The sequence below is a fragment of the Protopterus annectens genome, chromosome 7.part0, assembly GCF_019279795.1.
Source record: "Protopterus annectens isolate FY-2018-M chromosome 7.part0, PAN1.0, whole genome shotgun sequence".
In the NCBI taxonomy this organism is placed as follows: Eukaryota; Metazoa; Chordata; order Ceratodontiformes; family Protopteridae; genus Protopterus; species Protopterus annectens.
In genome coordinates this window covers 612974140-612995795 of record NC_056739.1, presented here as the reverse complement: position 1 = coordinate 612995795, position 21656 = coordinate 612974140, and positions in this window count along the sequence as shown.

Here is a 21656-nt window from a genome sequence, read left to right as displayed (position 1 = left end):
GTCCACACGGCATGTGTGCCACGGTAGTGTGGTTCAACACGACTATCAGACTGGACAAACAGCACATGCCTGCATAACAACAGTATGACCATAGTCAACAGTCCCAGTGACAGAGTAGGCCAATGTAGACTATCCCTGCATGCAGACCAGTGGCTACTGGACACCTGGCTAGACACACACCTGGACGGTTAATTCACCATTGAGCCATCACATGTCCACGCCCATGTGGGCCATACAATGTCATCACAGGGTGGTCACAATAGCAGGTGGCAAGGCAGACACGGTGTACCAGGTGATGTGTCATGTGTGCATATGTTGAGTAGCACAGCCGCTCACATGTCTGCAACATACTGGTGCACGATGTATACTGTTACATGATGAATGGAACTGCACTGTCACCCACTACAGGGCCAGCTGGCACAGGTGTGGTGTGACTGGTGTAACCCATGTTTGCACAGGATACACACTGCTGTTGTAGGCAGCCATGCTGGTGGCCACCAGTGATATATGCAGTGGTCATACAAACATACCGTATACAGTGTTCAGGCAGGAATGTCAATTGTCGTGGACGATGTGCTGCTATGTGAATGTGGGTGTTTGTTGTGAATGTCACACATCCAGAAGACACCATCTGGTGCAGTCATGGTTGTCAACACCGGTACACACATCCACAGCAGTCAGAACCCAGTCCCGACAATGTGTGTCAGTCACCCTTGTACCGTGTGACATATGTGCACATGGCGGAACACCTCCCACTGTCATCTAAGCTGGCTACATGATGGCTGGAATGTGCTGTAGAAATGTACAATGCTGGTAGCCCAATGAAGTACCTGGAATCAGACACAGTACACTATGTCAGCCATGTAAACCATGCACAACAATGACTGCCCAACAGACACAAACAATGCATTGACACATGGAACATGTGCTCATGACAACCCCACTGAGGTATGTTGCACATATAGATGTACAATTGTCATCTATGGCCATAGCATGGATGCAGACACACATACTCCACAGGTAGTACCATGTGATGTAGGTAGGGGGCATTGCTTGTGTATATGTCACAGTAGATGTACACAGACATGTCCTGCATAGCCGCCATGTAGGGGTAGCTGTGGTATGTCACTACTGGACATGCCCATACAGATTACCATGTCCCGCAGGAGATGTGTTAGGTGTGTACCACATGTGACATGCTGACAACAATCTGCGATGTGTATGGCTGCCGGTGTACCTGTGTGACAATGTCTGTGATGGGTGCAAAGGCACATAGTATCGTATTGTATGCACACAAGCCCCACATAGCTGCATAGCCTGAACATACAGTACAAGGAGTGTGTGGGATGATAGCAACCCACAGGTGGAGATGGGTATGGACGGCGGCCCACAACCACATGTGTGTGTACGGTGTTCACGCCCACGACACATGAGCATCTGAGAGGCTAGCGCCACAGTTGTACAGGGTCGCATGTACATATGTTCAGCAACATCCCTGTATGTCCCACCACTGGCCTGTGGACCGATGGACAACAACCAAATGTGCAGGTATGAGATGTGCACAGCACATCACAGATGCCTACCGTAGAACAGGCCTACCATGTAGACATGTGCACAGTAGGTCTGCGCCACCTGCAGTCAAACACGTTAGGTGCCAAACCACACCAATAGTCCGCCAATGACACAGATGGGCGTGCATGCCTCTGTGTATGTATGTCTGTGAATGGCTCCGCATAGCAATATAGCCGTGTCACCATTGTGAACAACAATATGAATGGGTTGTATGTGTGAGGGTGCATCATATGTGTATGGTCAGATCGACGATACCATCAGTGGGCCTGCTATGTGAACATCCATGTCCCCATACATGGATACCTCTGCTGAGGCCAACACCACATTCACACAGGGAGGGATGGCGGTGTGTAGTGCAGCAGCAGACATGTGGGTGGCAGCGGGCAATGTATGTACACATATGTGTTACCCACATCAGTTCAGGCAGATATCCATGTGCATGGGATAGCGGTGTGTGTACACATACAGCACTGTGTCGATCAACATCCCAGCACATAGCACCTGCCAGGGCTACAGTGTATGCATGGATGTGTGATACCTGCATGCACCACACACACCCTCAACAAGCAGCGACAGCATACCTCGCTGGAGGACAGTGTCCACACCATGGTGATAAACATGTTGAATGTCCATATTCACACAGCTATGACAAAAGCAATGGACAGCCACCCTGCCAATACCGTCAGCCCCTGGGTGGGTCACACCCATTGCCATGTATGTGGCATACCCTGCCATATCATGCAGAGATGACCAGCAAGGCTGCATGAGCTATCACAGTCCCACATGGTGCAATGGACAAAAGGCACTCTCACTATCAACCATACACAGTAGTAATGTGGTGGCGATGCACCCTGTCATGTTACAGGTGCTGTGTGATGCTCTGCACAATGTGTGCGTGTACATGCTATGCATGGCCTTTCCTGCTAATGTGTCATGGTTACACATTGCTCCATGTCTATCACATAATGCAACACAGGTGAGCTGGGGCAAGTTGTCCAGCACCGTACAGTGCTGTGTGGAAGTACATGACACAACACATGCATGTGCAGGTGTCGATGTCTATGTGTACAGTGCCGCTGCTGACGCTCACAATGGACACAGACGTGATGTGTACTGACATATACACAGCGCACAGGTGAACAGTAGCACAGACGTCACATGGGGACATATGCCAACTGATATGGACATAGGTGCAGCCAGGTACACATGTCCATGGCAGGCTAACATCTACATGGTGCGTGCACAGTGTGATGGGGTGGCACACAGATATGATGTGACACCCAGTGCTCAATGGTGTGAAGCCACAACATCGGCTGTGTCACCGCCACGATGCCCTTCACAGATCACTGTGCAGATGTAGAACATGTCATAGCAATGTATTTCCAACAGTATGCCAGCACAGCAGTGTGAATGTGACCTGCCACCATCATCATGTCTTCCAGATAATGCCACGTTCCCGGCTTCCACCATTTAGCCGACAGGAGGAGGAGGTCATCATACCATACCTCCAGAGTAACTACAACGCCCTGTTTAGCCATGTGCCACAGCAGGCACAAGAACGGCAGGAGATGTGGGAGGAGTTGTGCAGGAGGGTGAACAGCGTGGGCGGAACCAACCGCAGCTACCAACAAATCCGCAGGCACTGCACAGACCTGATCCAGCATGCAAGACAGCGTGCCGCTGCAATCGCCAGGCAACAACGTGGGACAGGTGGTGGGCCACCAACACAGCCCCCACTCACAGCTACGGAGGAGCTCCTGGCCAGTCTGGGGACACCCACGGAACAACACGCAGAACCACTTGCGTCCATCGTGGAGGTGGGTGTCTCCTGAGCTATGAGCCTGGAGCCGCATGGTAAGTCAGTGTTGCATGTTTGTATGATAGGCGACGTGGGTGTGGGTGTCATAGTACAACACATGATATAGCAATACATGCCAGGTATATGGCCACACAAGATGCAAACCATTGTATGCTATGTTGTGTTAGCAGACATGTGCATAGCACATGCAACCACACACATGCATGATGTGTCATGCACAGTGCTGACCGTGGAGATAGTAATGGCTAATGTGTATACCTTTGTGTAATGCCTTTACAGGTACGGCTGGCTGTCGCAAGGACAAGGGTCTGTTGCAGGTAAGTCTGTTGCCAGTCAAACGCATGTTCTGCTGTATTGATATTCCCCATGTGTCTAGGCATGACATGCTCACCTGTGTGTGCCCCCGCCACGGTATACAGCTCGCACCACCCGACATACACACCACCCATGTACAGTAGATACACCTGCTATCGTGAGTGGTATGACACCACACAACCAATTGGTGTGTTACGTGCATTCAGCTATGCATACAATGGTGTAGGTGTTACACAATGGCTGCATGTGTAGTATGCATTGGTATGCCAGTGCAGTATGGACACAGTACCACAGAGTGAGCTGTGATCTGGCCAGAGCACAGGTGTTACCAATGTGACCCATGCCCCTGCATCGGTGCACACGTTGTGACATGGCGCATGCCATGTCCCATGCACGGATGTCTGGCTGCAGCATTGCCACACCATGATATGACCTATGCACAACATAGCAGACATACACACTGTCAGCATATCCAGAGAATGTGACACGCCACACTAGTATGGGTGTATGTCACATGGGCCACCACAGGGCCGTGTGCACAATGTCTACCACACACAATTGTCAATGAGTCAGACAGACAAGGCCATGGTTGATACCTACAGGCATGTTGCCACACAGCACATCCACAGTGGGTACTCACCATTGCACCCTGTACACACATAGTGGGTTCATCAATGTAGTGGACCCCTGGACATCTGATGTAGTACACCAGTGACATGAAATTCCTCTCCACAGCTACTACAGGTGCCTCCAATGTCCACCATATATGTGCTGCTGAGCAGCTGAACTGACTTACAGACATGGCAATGTAATGCGCCCAGGTCACGCATCGCACAGACACATAGCTGTGTCCTGCTACTGTGCAGTGGCACAGAGCCCGCACCACACACCATACAGCTATGCACACAGCTCACAGCAAACGTACCTGCACAGACATCACTGTTACACATACATTGTATCTGTACACTGTACACATAACACTGCACCATGACAGCCATCGTGATGTGGTGCATGCGGTGGGACACCATCTTCACATGTCCACATGATACCGCACATGTTTGCGGTGTACATTACATAGTGTTGGCAGCCATGTGTACTCTCAACGTGCCCGCCACACGGTGTATCACGCTGATGCATGCAAACTACCATGAATGTGTGTACTGCATGCCTACTAAATGACACCTGCCTGTTGTACTGTCCCCACCAGGGCAGTGTACATACTGCCACTATGAATGTCTGGTCTGCATTCACTGGTCTGTGTTGTGTGAATGCTGCATGCCACCTGCATTATCACATGCATGCTGTGTGTGTGTGTGTGTGTGTGTGTGTGTGTGTGTGTGTGTGTGTGTGTGTGTGTGTGTGTGTGTGTGTGTGTGTGTGTGTGTGTGTGTGTGTGTGTGTGTGTGTGTGTGTGTGTGTGTGTGTGTGTGTGTGTGTCTGTGTGTGTCTGTATTGTAACCGATGGTATGTCTTTGTATTGACAGGTGCTGTAGGTGCTTCCCCCTCCTGCGGTCAATCTGATGCTAGTGTCCCCACAGATACTAGTGGTGATGAGCATGTGCATGAGGCACAGGCAGGGTCGTCACAGGCAGAGTCTGTGCCACTGGAGAACATCACACATACGTCCCTTTCATCCCTGCACACGGTTCAGATGCCGACACATACCCCAACACCGCTGCCCATAGATGACGGTCAGTCAGCGCCTGTTGTCCCCGAGCAGGAATGTGTGGTGGCTGCAGAAGGTGTGGGTACACACGATGTTGCCAGTGTAAGGACTGGTGCAGTGCCACGCAGGCATGTGGCAGGTGCTGCCCGTAGGGGGAGCACCGCTAGACATACACCTGCCGTACAGGGTGCAGCAGCTGGTATAACCAGACGCATGTTCCAGACTGTAATGGCGGCGCAGGCACGCGCCGAACGGCAGAACCAGGACGGGCAGAGGCTGCAGAGGTCCGCAATCCGCACTTAAATGACAGCATCCAGGCATTGGCAAATGCACAACAGCATCTTGCCGATGTTCTGGATAGGAGATTGGGCGATATGGCTGGTCTCATCGACCGAGGCTTGGCCATCCTTGAGCGTGCGCAGTCCGTGCAGGAACACCAGGTAGGGGTGAGGCATAGGGCACGTGGGCGTGTGCCAGCAACACCACCTGCTGCAGGTCAGCGTGTGCGTGCCACCTCCCATGCCCACACAGACAGTGATGGTAGCAGTAGCACTGCAGCTGCTACTACACCATCCACACCAGGACAGAGCAGGCCACGTGGACGTGGCCCTGGACGGCCCCGTCGTGGGCACGTTTCCAGCGGACATGTGACATCGGAGAGTGGACAGTCTGTACCTCCACCCGGTCGTGCCCGTGCGACCCCAGGCAGGCGCGGGTCACTTCGCCGCCGGCAGACACAGTGAGCCGTAACACCTGCACTGTACAGTCAGGGGCTGCCAAGCATACCCCGTGTAGGCATCACAGATGACTGAACTGTGTACACACACACCCACACACAGCAGACACAACTGTAGGGCTCCACCACACCCACATGCAATCTACATAGTCATGCCCACTCAATGCACTGGCCCTTACACACACACATGATGTCATCCATTGGTACAGCCCATGCCTGTGGCACACATATCACCCTGTGCATATGATTAAGTCTCTGCCGCATAACTGTGAGCCACACCATCAATGCACGGTTAAGCTAACATATTATGATGCACAGGGTGGACACGATAGTGAGAGGTGTATGTGATACCTGTGTACGCATAGTACGTGCTGTGTATGTTGTGGTGTGTGTGTATGGCTGGTGACAGGTGTGTATGTGATGTGTGTTGTGCACGGACATCATGCAGCAGACATACCATGCAGGACAGGTGCAGCATTCATTGATATGTGTACACAGTATGTGTGGTGGTTACATGTGTAGCACCATGTCGGTGCAGTTAATCCGCATGATACTGATGGTGTACTTGCACGTGCCTACTGGGAGCACTGTAATTAGTTCCCCACGTAGTCGTGGGGTACCCACAGGCATGTCTGGCAAAATCAGCATAGCACAGTTACCCACATCCGCATGGACCCCTACATAGGTACATAGGCACACATGAACGTGACAGGATATGTGCCCTACGACATGTGTGGACCTAGCATGACTGTGTGTGGCATCTAACACGCCTCAGGGTGGGGATGGCATATCCATCGGTCCCCAGGCGCTGCTCTAGCAGTGACACACAGAGGTTGACTGGCGATAACTATCGTCACACATCCACACGCCATTAGCAGTCCTGGACAAAGGCAGTCAGGGCCTTTCCTTCACATGGCCTGGCACTCCTCCCCGTGTTGTAGGGTGTGTCTGGCCGCTACCCTGTTCCCCCAGCACGTCCCACTCATCTTTGAGTTGAGGTGTCTGACAGTCGCTTCTGTGCCCGTGTTTGCATGGGGCCTGGGAGGTGGAATGTGCCCATGTCACCCAGGTCAGACATGGCCGTGTATGTCAGGCACAGATCACCACGGAGCAGCTGTGCTGTGAAGATCCACAGCCGGTGTCCCCTTGGCCGTGCACCTTGTGACACATGTCCCAGCACCGGCATCCCCGTCTTGTGGAACGTTTGCGGTCCTTCCGAGTGCTGCAGGCGACAGGTTAGCTACAGGCCACATGTGCCATTGTACGCAGTCATTGCACTGGTGTGTGATGTGTACAGGGGTACAATGAACACCCCTGATGTGGTTGCCATTCCATCCAGACCAGGAGGCCACAATGGAATGTCTTCACACCCACATTGCCATTGTGTGTGTTGACAGAGGTTGCCGACAGGTGTGGTAGCCATTTCCCTGAACATGTCCACCATCTTTAATGGCGTACCACCTACATGTGACATTGGGACTAACATGTTCTTCACACTGGGTAGGGCTGCACCTTCTCTGGCATTTGGTAGCAGGCCATGGCTCTGGCACCAGTCATCCATGTCTATGACGCCCTAGGTGGATGTTCGTGTAACATGGGGTGTTGGGTATGTTGGCCGGTGCGTAGTCATCTGCATACCTTGTCTGCTACAATCCCCCATGATTGCATGCACATTGAAGGTCGGATGCCATATGGCAGGGGGCACAGGAGTGAGCCCTGTGGGCCTCCACTGGGTCCAGATATGAGTGTGACAAGGCACCTTGAGCACCAACCCTGTGTGGTGTGACCTCCAACCTGTGTGAGAAGCATCGGGTGACATATGTCCCCACATGTATGCTGGCGAGCCTTTCCATGGGTCCCATGTGTAGTGTGCTCTGAACGCTCCCACCAGGTCATGGTACTGTGTGCAAACCCACGTATCCCCATCAATGGCCTTGGTGAACACTCCAGACTGGACGAGCAGGTTCGGGAGGCAGGATCCGCCTTGACTATGTAGTTGTGGGTATGTTCCGCATTGGCTGTACACCGCTATCTGTAACCATGACCACCTGTATGGACCTCCACACAGCTTTGCAGGCCACACTTGCCAAGCTCATAGGGTGTGGCTGTTGACAGTCCATAGGAGCACTACCCTGGCATAGTGGGACCACAGATGCCATATGGCATCCATTGGGGACATAGCCCATAGTAAGGCTAACATGACACAGTGGCGCATGTGTGGGCCGAGGGCCTCAAAGAGGATGGGTAGCACACAGCCAGGGAAACCATCGGTGCCCATTGCTGACGTGTCAAACGCCATAGAGATATGGGATCACTCCAGGCCATATGACATGTTTGGGAGGATACACTCTGGTGGGATGGATATGTTCCCTGTTGTGGGATGTATGCATGGAACATGTCCTGTGGTATGCAGACAATGTCTGTGGGTGCAGTGACTGTTGTACCATTCTGGACCATTTCCAGGCAAGTCTGTGTGCCCCCAACCATGTCCTTACCACAGTTAGGGAAGGCCCTGTGGTTGTCTCATGTGCCCTCTGCAGTACCACTCCCACGAGCGGACCTGGATGATGGTATGTGGGGCCGTATGGTGACGCCGGTATGAATGGGTGATGGTTTCCTGGTACTGTCATTGCCCTGCCATGTAGTAGCTCCAACTGTTGATGTACAGGTAGTCAGTGGCTGCGGTCCACCACACCATGTGCCTACCTGTGGTGGACAAGGTCCTGATGTCATCATGTTTGCCTGTTGCAGACATGCATGTGGGTGGTCGGGAAGGCATTCGTTAGGCGCTTGCTGGTCTGGCCTCTGTTCAACATTGGCATGGAGGACTTGTAGGGTACCACACCGGTCATATGATGTGTGTGTTTTTCTGTGGAGAGGTCATCACTGAGGTCCCCCCATGCTGGTGTTGGTTACAGTGAGTGGATGACCAGTGGATCCACTATACGGTCTTGCATCACCATTGAGGGCTGTACATCCTGTGTGGGGCATATCCTCACCATGCGTGATGGGCAGAACTGTCAGACATCCCCCCCCCTGGTATGTATGGTGCATGGCTGTTTAACAGTGGCCAGGTGTGTGAACACCTGGGACTGCTGGCGTACTGTGTTGTGCCATGGGTAATGTTCCCAGGCTATGTATGGGTGGTTCATGTCACCCAATACGGTGCTGTTGTGAGAGCATGCCCACTCACCAGTGTCCTCAGGACATCTGTGAAGGTATCCTGTGTTTGGGAGGGTTGTCTGTAGCATGCAACAAACTGTAGGCCAGTCCTACACATGGTTAATTGCACCTAAATATTCCCCGCAGCAACAACAACGCCTGTGGGATGACCGGTTACTGTTGTGGGGCCGGACACACAGGATGGTCCGCATTCCGCCACCCATGCCGTCGCACCATGTGTATGCATGTCTGATCTGTGCCGACTCTAAGTGTCTGAGCATGCCCAGTAGGCAGCTGTGTAGATAGACACACAGCACAGTGCACACCGCGCCCGGGTGCATGCCTGTATCCCCTACACAACGGCCACGTCTGTGGCATGGCCAGGTTTCTGTTGTGTGGCTGGACACACACGACGGTCCATTACGCCACCCATGCCGTCGCAACATGTGTATGCATGTCTGCCCTGTGCCGAGTCTAAGTGTCTGAGCATGCCCAGTATGCAGTGATGTACTGATCAGTAGTTACTTGTTATTCTCGACTGCAGCACTAACGTGTTAGTGTACGGCGACCTTGGGATGGTAACAGACTGCGTGACTGCGCACTCTGTCCGAACACCCGATCGGGCGCATTGCCTCTGCAAATGATACCACTCACGTAGGGGTATGCCTCCTGACAGCGCTCTGCTCAGTAAACTCGGTAGTGCTCTGTAAATGCTTCATACTGTAGTGTGTTCATGTAGATAGGCGTAGGTTCGTCCCCCGTCCCTTCCGTGTGTGTGTGTGTGTCTGTGTGTGTGTGTGTGTTTCCAGCTGCCTCTGCGACTGATTATGCTTTTAGACGCTCCGCAACACATGCCTTGGCTATTGCCAACTATTGTCTTGCGGGTGACGTCAGCAGCCTACAAGTATGCCTGTGACAGCGCTCTGTTCAGCAAACTCGGTAGCGCTCTGTAAATGCTTCATACAGTAGTGTGTTCATGTAGATAGTCGTAGGTTCGTTCCCCGTCCCTTCCGTGTGTGTGTGTCTCTGTGTGTGTGTGTGTTTCCAGCTGCGTCTGCGACTGATTATGCTTTTAGACGCCCGCAACACATGCCTTGGCTATTGCCAACTATTGTCTTGGCGGCAGACGACAGCAGCCTACAAGTATGCCTGTGACAGCGCTCTGTTTAGCAAACTCGGTAGCGCTAACTGTAAATGCTTGATACAGTAGTCTGTTCATGTAGATAGTCGAGGTTCGCCCCCGTCCCTTCCATGTGTGTGTGTCTCTGTGTGTGTGTTTCCAGCTGCCTCTGCGACTGATTATGCTTTAAGACGCCCTGCAACACATGCCCTGGCTATTCCTAACTACTGTCTTGCGGGTGACGCCAGCAGCCTACAAGTATGCCTGTGACAGCGCTCTGTTTAGCAAACTCGGTAGCTGCTCTGTAAATGCTTCATACAGTAGTGTGTATCATGTAGATAGTCGTAGGTTCGTCCCCCGTCCCTTCCATGTGTGTGTGTCTCTGTGTGTGTGTTTCCAGCTGCCTCTGCGACTGATTATGCTTTTAGACGCTCCGCAACACATGCCTTGGCTATTGCCAACTATTGTCTTGCGGGTGACGCCAGCAGCCTACAAGTATGCCTGTGACAGCGCCTGTTTAGCAAACTCGGTAGCTGCTCTGTAAATGCTTCATACAGTAGTGTGTTCATGTAGATAGTCGTAGGTTCGTCCCCCGTCCCTTCCGTGTGTGTGTGTGTGTGTGTTTCCAGCTGCCTCTGCGACTGATTATGCTTTTAGACGCTCCGCAACACATGCCTTGGCTATTGCCAACTATTGTCTTGCGGGTGACGCCAGCAGCCTACAAGTATGCCTGTGACAGCGCTCTGTTTAGCAAACTCGGTAGCTGCTCTGTAAATGCTTCATACAGTAGTGTGTTCATGTAGATAGTCGTAGGTTCGTCCCCCGTCCCTTCCGTGTGTGTGTGTCTGTGTGTGTGTGTGTTTCCAGCTGCCTCTGCGACTGATTATGCTTTTAGACGCTCCGCAACACATGCCTTGGCTATTGCCAACTATTGTCTTGTGGGTGACGCCAGCAGCCTACAAGTATGCCTGTGACAGCGCCTGTTTAGCAAACTCGGTAGCTGCTCTGTAAATGCTTCATACAGTAGTGTGTTCATGTAGATAGTCGTAGGTTCGTCCCCCGTCCCTTCCATGTGTGTGTGTCTCTGTGTGTGTGTTTCCAGCTGCCTCTGCGACTGATTATGCTTTTAGACGCCCGCAACACATGCCTTGGCTATTGCCAACTATTGTCTTGCGGGTGACGCCAGCAGCCTACAAGTATGCCTGTGACAGCGCCTGTTTAGCAAACTCGGTAGCGTTCTGTAAATGCTTCATACAGTAGTGTGTTCATGTAGATAGTCGTAGGTTCGTCCCCCGTCCCTTCCATGTGTGTGTGTCTCTGTGTGTGTGTTTCCAGCTGCCTCTGCGACTGATTATGCTTTTAGACGCTCCGCAACACATGCCTTGGCTATTGCCAACTATTGTCTTGCGGGTGACGTCAGCAGCCTACAAGTATGCCTGTGACAGCGCTCTGTTTAGCAAACTCGGTAGTGCTCTGTAAATGCTTCATACAGTAGTGTGTTCATGTAGATAGTCGTAGGTTCGTCCCCCGTCCCTTCCGTGTGTGTGTGTGTGTGTGTGTTTCCAGCTGCCTCTGCGACTGATTATGCTTTTAGACGCTCCGCAACACATGCCTTGGCTATTGCCAACTATTGTCTTGCGGTGACGCCAGCAGCCTACAAGTATGCCTGTGATAGCGCTCTGTTTAGCAAACTCGGTAGCTGCTCTGTAAATGCTTCATACAGTAGTGTGTTCATGTAGATAGTCGAGGTTCGCCCCGTCCCTTCCGTGTGTGTGTCTCTGTGTGTGTGTGTTTCCAGCTGCCTCTGCGACTGATTATGCTTTTAGACGCCCGCAACACATGCCTTGGCCATTCCCAACTATTGTCTTGCGGGTGACGCCAGCAGCCTACAAGTATGCCTGTGACAGCGCTCTGTTTAGCAAACTCGGTAGCGCTCTGTAAATGCTTCATACAGTAGTGTGTTCATGTAGATAGTCGTAGGTTCGTCCCCCGTCCCTTCCATGTGTGTGTGTCTGTGTGTGTGTTTCCAGCTGCCTCTGCGACTGAGTATGCTTTTAGACGCTCCGCAACACATGCCTTGGCTATTGCCAACTATTGTCTTATGGGTGACGCCAGCAGCCTACAAGTATGCCTGTGACAGCGCCTGTTTAGCAAACTCGGTAGCTGCTCTGTAAATGCTTCATACAGTAGTGTGTTCATGTAGATAGTCGTAGGTTCGTCCCCCGTCCCTTCCGTGTGTGTGTGTGTGTGTGTTTCCAGCTGCCTCTGCGACTGATTATGCTTTTAGACGCACCGCAACACATGCCTTGGCTATTGCCAACTATTGTCTTGCGGGTGACGCCAGCAGCCTACAAGTATGCCTGTGACAGCGCTCTGTTTAGCAAACTCGGTAGCGCATTCTGTAAATGCTTCATACAGTAGTGTGTTCATGTAGATAGTCGTAGGTTCGCCCCCGTCCCTTCCGTGTGTGTGTGTGTGTGTGTTTCCAGCTGCCTCTGCGACTGATTATGCTTTTAGATCGACCGCAACACATGCCTTGGCTATTGCCAACTATTGTCTTGCGGGTGATGTCAGCAGCCTACAAGTATGCCTGTGACAGCGCTCTGTTTAGCAAACTCGGTAGCGCGTTCTGTAAATGCTTCATACAGTAGTGTGTTCATGTAGATAGTCATAGGTTCGTCCCCCGTCCCTTCCGTGTGTGTGTGTGTGTGTGTTTCCAGCTGCCTCTGCGACTGATTATGCTTTTAGACGCTCCGCAACACATTCCTTGGCTATTTCCAAATATTGTCTTGCGGGTGACGCCAGCAGCCTACATGTATGCCTCTGACAGCGCCACGCCAGTTAACTCGGTAGCGTTGTGTAAATGATTCATACTGTACTGAGTTCATGTAAATAGGCGAGGTTCATCTCCGTCCCTTCCGTGTGTGTGTGTGTTTTCCGCTGCTTTCGACCATACAACTGAATAAGCAAATTGTTAAAGTGTTCACAATCAACAGTGTGATATTTAAAATCATGTTAAGACTCACATTGTTGTTTGTGAACATTCTTAGACATAGCATATTTCCTGCACACGCTGTGGAAACAACGAAAACGCTCCATGTTTTAATCAACTGTTCAAATATTACGTGAACTTCTGATGTGTCGAACTACAGCGACTATTCTTGCTGCAGGTTTCCGGTTTGTTTGTGTTTCATAGTACAATATCATGTAATACGTGTGTTCATAGTATGCTTTCTGTGATGTTGACATGTGTGTGTTTCGTTAGCAGTACGCCTCTGCTTTCTATGCTGTGGCTACATCTCCATTGCTCGCATAGAAAGTGACAAATGGAAGTGTAAGGGTGGACATTTAAAGCCTGGATACTTCCATGTTATGTGTAAGTCTCACGGGGCCAACGGGTGATAGCGCATACATGTCTATGAAGTACCTTTGGATACCATATGCGACCTGTCGTGGACGAAATGTTTATGTTGACTGTTCCATCTACCTATGTGTGACATGGTTTGTGGCCATAGGGTGCCAGCAAGTCTTCCCTGTTCATTGGGTGTTTGCCATGGTGTATTGACATCAATCCTATTAATTCACCGAAGGATGTCTTTCTTTGGTGTCAACGCCATAGTTTGACCATCCTATGTCATTCCCAGCAGACGTGGAGATTGTGCCATTGGTATCTTTACACAGGTGACCCATCTGTTCCACTGTATGGAAGCGCAGATCCCCATAGATGTGCTGGCACATGGAGTGTTGTGTACGCCGGTATCTGCCCAGCGGTGTTTCTTTGAATGGGGAGTGTGTACTGTACACCGTATCTGTATTCCCTGGGTTATGCCTTGCAACAGCTGTGGGTTTCCCCCACGTTTGCAGCTATGGGTGCCATCTTGGCCGTGACGCTTGTCCATCCATGCAATCTGCCTACTGGACACTAGTATCGGGCTGTCAACATTTCACAGCTGCATTCTCCATTTCCGGTGGATGATCGGTATTAGTATTGCGGAGTAACGCATATGCCATGGCCACGTCCCGCACACGGGGCGGAACGATGAATCATCTGCCAATCCACACCGACACCCATATTTGCATACCCACGATCCCATGTCTGCAACCGCCGACAGTACCCCTTGCACACCCTTCATGTGTGCGGAAATGGGATGTGGAAGTACGTGTATGGATGCAGCAGCCTGGGGAGTCCTATTCATATGTCCTGCATTTCATGGACGGCTGTCATCACCCTTGAAGACACCTGTGGTGCATATATCTACCTGTGCCGTAGTCACGGCTGTCACCTCTTCCGGTTCACACTATGTTGCTCACACTCACTTAAGGAGTAATTTTGGGTCCTGCAATGGACACCGATGTGCATATGTAAAGTTTAGGACATGTTGGACTGTGTCCATTCGCCAGTGGGTTTGACTGCCACCGATGTTCCCCATTCCCGGATGTCTGTCCGCCTACCCATATTATGTAGTGCTACGTAACCCGTGTCCTTCCACAATTTACCCATAGGGTGTTACTGTAGTCCTGCAGGTTGGCAACTGCTTTACATAATCCTCACAGGTACCATTGTGAACTATCCGCCACTGTATTGTCAGTATAACACAGCCGGTACATGTAGAACCTATTTATTCATGACAGTATGTCGGTTATGTGTGTGAACTCCATATTTTAGCGATAGTATGACCTTCCTAGTTGACGTTGTTGGTGTGCCATTAATATGTGTTCCACAGGTCGCAGGTATGTTCCGCAGAGTGGAGGCGGGTGATCCCCACATACTGGATAGCACCTTCGCTGCTGTGTACGCTGGGATTCGCATGGCAGGATGGATGTCTACGGGTGTATGTACTGCTGTTTCCATCTTTATGTCCTGTGTCATGCCCTACTACGGCTGTGTGATTCCACCAGGCTTGCTATTATGGGTGCCATCTTGTCCGGACGCTTGTCCATCCTTGGGAAATGCCTACTGGACACTGATGTAGGGCTGAACACATTTCACACATGCCTTTAGCATTACCCTATGGATGCTTTGCATCCTTACTGGGGACTAAGGCATGACCTGTACCCGCAGCCCTCCCACGGGGCGGGACAACGGATTATCTGCCAAACAACACCGAGCCCCATTTTGCATACCCAGGATACCAGGGCTGCAACCCCCACGGCACGCATGACACATCCTTCATGTGTGCGGAACTGGGATATGGACGCACATGTATGGACACGGCAGTCTGGGGACCTCTGTTCATATGTCCTGCATGTCATGGGCAGGTATCATCAACCTTAAACACGCTGGTGGTGCATATGTCTAGCTGTGCCGTAGTCACGGTTTGTACCCTGATTGGCTGATCTTGGCGCATACTGGCAAAACAGTCAGAATTTTTGGAGTCCTACAATGGACACCGATGTGCATTTGTAAAGTGTAGAACGTGTTTGACTGTCCCCATCTGGCCAGTGGTATTGACTGCCGCTGTATGTTCCCCAGTCGTGGATGTCTGCTTGACTACCCATCGCTTGTATGACATGGCCTATCTATATCCACGTGCCAGTATGCGTAAATACAGCAAACCTTGCGCCCTGCCCATCTTCATAAACGACATTATGGAACATATATCGGCAGAAACAGACACTGTCAAATACGATAGACTCCACAGTGAAAGGATACTGAGCTCTCTCAACTACTAACATGGGGCACCGCCGGAGTAATGGATTTCATGACATAGCCGTCCCTAATACACTTCCTTCAGAGTCGGTTTAAAGCGAAATAATCAATAAACCTGCTCATAGTTAGGTGGACAGTGCTCCAAGTCTTGATTATAACGTGACATATACATATCAGTGTTGCATGCCTTACTTCATGGAAACAATAATACGGCAACAATGTGTTAATATATCTACAATATTGGTAAATACAATCAGTATCCGGACACATAGTTGATAATTGGTGAGAGTGCACCTTAGAATGTAGTGTGTTGATCAGGTTATTGTATATCGATGTGTATAATAGTAGCATTACGATAACAAAGCATGGAATCAATAAGTACTATTTAAGCATATATTTGACAATTATGAATGTAAACGTGTGGAGGAGACATCCGTAACCTTCCCTGGTTCCACTGGATCACACACGCACACATACACTCGCATGTCCGGATTGTGGGTTACGCGCACGCGCACATGCATATCCGTAGTCCGTTTATATATGTTTACAGTGTCTGTGTGGTTACGTGTTTTGCGTTACTTGTGACTATTCCGGTAACATATGTCTGATCCTTGACGGACGTGTGCAGAAAGCACTTACAGCTTTATATATGTAACAGTCTTTGCAGCATGGACGCTTTACGTACACGTGCACATCTATATGTTCTATAGTCATAATTCCAACGTGACTGCAGTCACGTTTGACGCTTACTGTGACCAGTGCACGTTAGCTGTTCGTTGTCATTAATATGCATACCCTTGGTACCTATGTACATTTACATATCACCCCCCCCGCACACACGCACGTCACAGGCATCCATTCTCCTGCTGGGAAAGGTGCGGTACTGCATGTTGAACATTCCTAATTCCCCTCGCCATGGCCCAGGATGCATATGTCGTCACCACAGGGCTGTTCAGATGACAGCTGCTTATATCCCATATGCATACAGGCCTTCGATTGTCAGGGTGTTGCTGTGGTGCTTTGGGTTTGGTCTTGGCACCACTGTACGGACCGCCCTGACCCTGTACGAATGTTAGATGAGTCACATGGGCACGCTTTGTCCGTGTCCATGGTACCATGTCACGCCCCCAATTAGTCTTAACCGTAGCGCCGATTGGCGGTGTATCCGCTGTAGATCTCGTTATACTAATTGCACACGGTCTGATCGAACTAACCTACTTCCATTACTAACCCTCCGTATGTATGGCCTGTGTCGCAATATTACAAGGGTTTAACATTGCGTGACGACTTTCACTGAGCCACAGACATGTCCGTTGCTTTGTTTGGCCCGGTTCCGCTGTGCTACACATTTAACATGGCGTAACAGGTTGAACAGCTCAGACACGAGGACATCGGGTTGTCCGTCGCTGTCTATTATTGAATGTCTCTGTGGAGTTTGTTTCACAAAGCGACACATTGTCGGCATTGTTAACGGACATCTCGCGCAGTACGCCCGCGACCGACGCTGGTGACGGATGTCTGCCTTTGGCCGGCGAACAGGCATTATGCTGTGCCATTATGTCTGGGGATATATGGTTTCCTTCCTTACGTAGATGATGTGCCATACTAGCAATGACCCTAGCGATGACCCGCGCCTGGGTGTGGGTACTGCTGTATTACCCACGGGAAGAGTGGCCTTAGGGTAAGTGGTGACCTAGGCAGAAGTTGCCACCGATACATCACCCGCTACCCCCCTCCTGGTCTACCTACACCAAATAGAGTCTGGAAAGGTGCCCCGAGTAGAGCAACACCCTAGACGGCTACCTACTTGGCCTATGCCTAAGGCCGGCTATGTGTGTGGTCCCTTGGGCATCGGACTCGGGAACGTGGCACGCCTGCCGTGGGTATGTCCAGCATTACCCACATCCAGCCCCAAGGCAGTCAACACAGCATCCATGGGTCCACATGGTGTCCCAGCTGTGCACTCCAGGAACTCTATGGGGAATTTAACCCACACTTCGGACAGCTGTGTAATCCTAGCCTCACCTCAGGATACGTACCTGAGTAGTAGCACAGGGCGACTGTAGTCACACTCCACATAGATGGTGCCTCCACTGACCCTGGTTATTACCATACCATTAGTTTGACAAGCCTTATCTGCAAAGCCATGGAGATGGATCATAATGGGACACATAGATAAAGACATAGGGGACCCGCATACTTTGGATACAACCCAGTTTAGCTTGGTCATAGTCAGATCATGCCCTTTACACGTGTTTCACTTTGTAGAATCAGTCACCAAGGCCATTGCTGAGGGTAAAGCAGTCCATACAGCCTACCTCAACCCGGCAGAGGCCTTCGACACAATACCCGCCTCGGGTATACTTGATAAACCCGTCATCTTGAATGTAAATCCATACATCGCCATATGGGTTGCAAACGGGCTAAGTCACAGAACACACATGGCCATAGTTGCTGGCGCCATGTCATACTCACAGCCAGTCACAGGTGGTGTCCCATGGGGCTCAGTCCTGGGTCCACTATTTCCAGCATCTACGTTTCCAATGTACACGCATACACAGGGGGTTATGGGTGACAATGTTTGCATACGACTGCAAACCGGATGCCAAAGTCAGACACACATCTGACACAGATATCCTTCAGGAGTGCCTCACAGATGTGGATAAGTGGTACCAGAGACATGTCCTACAGCTAAATGCCAGGAAATGCATAGGCATACCCTTCGGGATGAACAAGGTTACCCCGAGCTACCATATAGGTGGCAGTCCACTGAGCACGGAGGGGGTTACCAGTGATCTGGGGACACGTGTTGTTGTTAACCGTTCGTTAGACACACATGTTGCTAACATAGTTAGGTAGACCTTCCACATTGCCCACATCATCATGAAGGGATTCACATCTAGATCAGGGAGGTCATTGTCCCCTTGTACTCATCACTCAATAGACCTATGATTGGGTACAATGCCCCGTTCAGAATGTATCTGACCCAACACCTGCAGCAGCTGGAAAGGCACCAACAGTTCTTCGACAAACGGATGCAGGGTCTCAGGTATATGTGTTATACTGACCGACTGAAAGAATTCCAGCTGTATACAGTTGCATACCACTTGCCCAGAGGTGACCCGTGCCTGGCATGCACGGCTAAGTCGAACCCAGATCTGATGACTATGCTTCACGTAAATAAGGTAGATCCTCAGAACCACAAGGGCAGCTGACGACACCTTGACACTGTCATTAATCGAACGTGTTGTTGGGACGGATTCATCACCCAGACACTCACTATGCTGTGGAACGACATCCCAGTACATGTGAGGGCAAGCACCTCGCTGGCCTTCTGTTAGTATTTACACATGGATGTCTGAATTGATTTATTTAAGTAACCTTCTAAATGAATGTTACATTAGCACATTGTGAATCTTTACATTTCGTTGGTCTATTTTACAGTAGTCATAATCATACGGTTTATGTGTATATATTATGGTTCATTCATATTACTAGGTGTCTGCAGTTCTGTTAATATATTGGCACAATCCGTAGGACATATATATGTAGCTTACACAGTCAGACATTTGGAAAACATTTTATGTTGGTTCATGTTTCATATATGTACATATATTTCCATTTTCCGATGAAGACTGTACCTTTCAAGCAATGTCTGATGTCCTCACTGTGTGGGATGTGTAACCCAAGTAAGGTTTGTTCGCTTGTCTGCCTTTAAGGCATGTAATTAGTACCTAGCACATCTAATGTACCAACCAATTAATGCTTGTAAATGTAGTAGGTTGGACTGCATTGTATGTAGTCTGAATAAGTCTGCTTATGAAGCAGACGAAGTGGGCTCCAATAGACTATGGTGACTGCCTTTAATTCTTGGTGTGCTCTGGTTGGTCACTGACGGTCCCTACAGTACCTCGCCTTTGCTTTGGACTTCATCGGCTGGTTGTCTGTGTTTCTTGTATGGGGAATGTCAACTGTAGTCCCTATGTGTATGACTTGTGTAATGCCTTACTACGGCAGTGTAATTCCACCGGTTTGCATTTATGTGTGCCATCTTAGTCATACGCTTGTCCATCCATGTGAATTGCCTACTATACACTGGTATAGGGCTGTACACATTTCACACCTGCATTTTGCATTTCCCGGAGTATGGTGTGCATTATTAGCGGAGAGACGCATGTGTTACGACACGCCCTCCCACGGGCGGACAAAGGATTGCCTGCGAAACAACACCGAGGCCAGATTCTACATACCCAGACTCCCTTGACTGCAACAGTGGACAGTACCCATTACACATCCTTCATGTGTGCTGCAGTGTGATGTGGACGCAGCTGAATGGACCCGATACCCTGGGTATTTCTGTGCATGTGTGCTGCAGTTCATGGACAGCTATCATCAACATTGAACACGCTTGCGTGCCTATGTGTACCTGTGACGTGGTGACGACAATTAGGTCACATGAGTAATGCAGGAAGCTAGCAGGCATTCTCTGAACAGAATTTTGGGTCCTACAATGGACACCGATGTGCATATGTCAAGTTAGATGTTGCTGGACTGTGTCCACCTGCCCAGTGCTTTTCACTGCTGGTGTATGTTCCCCAATCGCGGATGTCTGTTTGACTACCCATTCCACATGGTGCTACATAACCAGCTGAGTTAGTACTGTGAACAAATGACATACATCCAAAGATGCTGGTTACCAACTGCTTCATATAAACCTCAGACATCCCAATGGGACATATCCGTCACTATATTTCCAATATAACACCACCGCAACATGTTGCTTACCTATGCATTCATTTAACCATGTTGTCTTCATAGGTGGGAATGCCATAGTTTACACATCCTACGTGACGTTGTGTGTGTGTGCCATTAGTATGTGTTCCACAGGTCGCACATCTGTTCCGCTGTACGGTAGCGGGTGCTCCTCAGTCTGTTGCTGGCAGACTGAGTGCTGTGTACGCCGGTGTTGGCACGACAGTCCAGCTTTGTATGTGGAATGTCAACTGTGGTCCCTATGTGTATTTCCTGTGTCATGCCTTACCGCGGCTATGTCATTTACCCGGGTTTGCAGTTGTGGGTGCCATCCTGGCCATACGGGTGTCCATCCATGACAATTGCCTACTGGACACTAGTATAGGGCTGTACACATTCCACACCTACATTTAGCATTCTCCGGAGTATGGTTTGCATTATTAGCGGAGAGTAAGGCAGGTGCTACGACACATCCCTCCCACAGGGCGGGGGAAGGATTGCCTGCGAAACAACACCGAGCACAGAGTCTACATACCCAGAATCCCTTGACCGCAACAATTGACAGTACCCATTACACATCCGTCATGTGTGCGGAAGTGTGATGTGGATGCAGTTCTATGGACCCGGTACCCTGGGTATTTCTGTGCATCTGTGCTGCATTACATGGACAGCTATCAGCAACATTAAACACGCTATGGTGCATATGTGTACCTGTGACTACAATGAGTTCCGTTAGGTGATTAAATAAGGCGGAAGAGCTGTCTTTAGACAAATTTTTGGGTCCTACAATGGACACCACTGTGCATATGTAAAGTGTAGAGCTTGTCGGACTGTGTCCTTGTGAGCAGTGGATTTCACTGATAC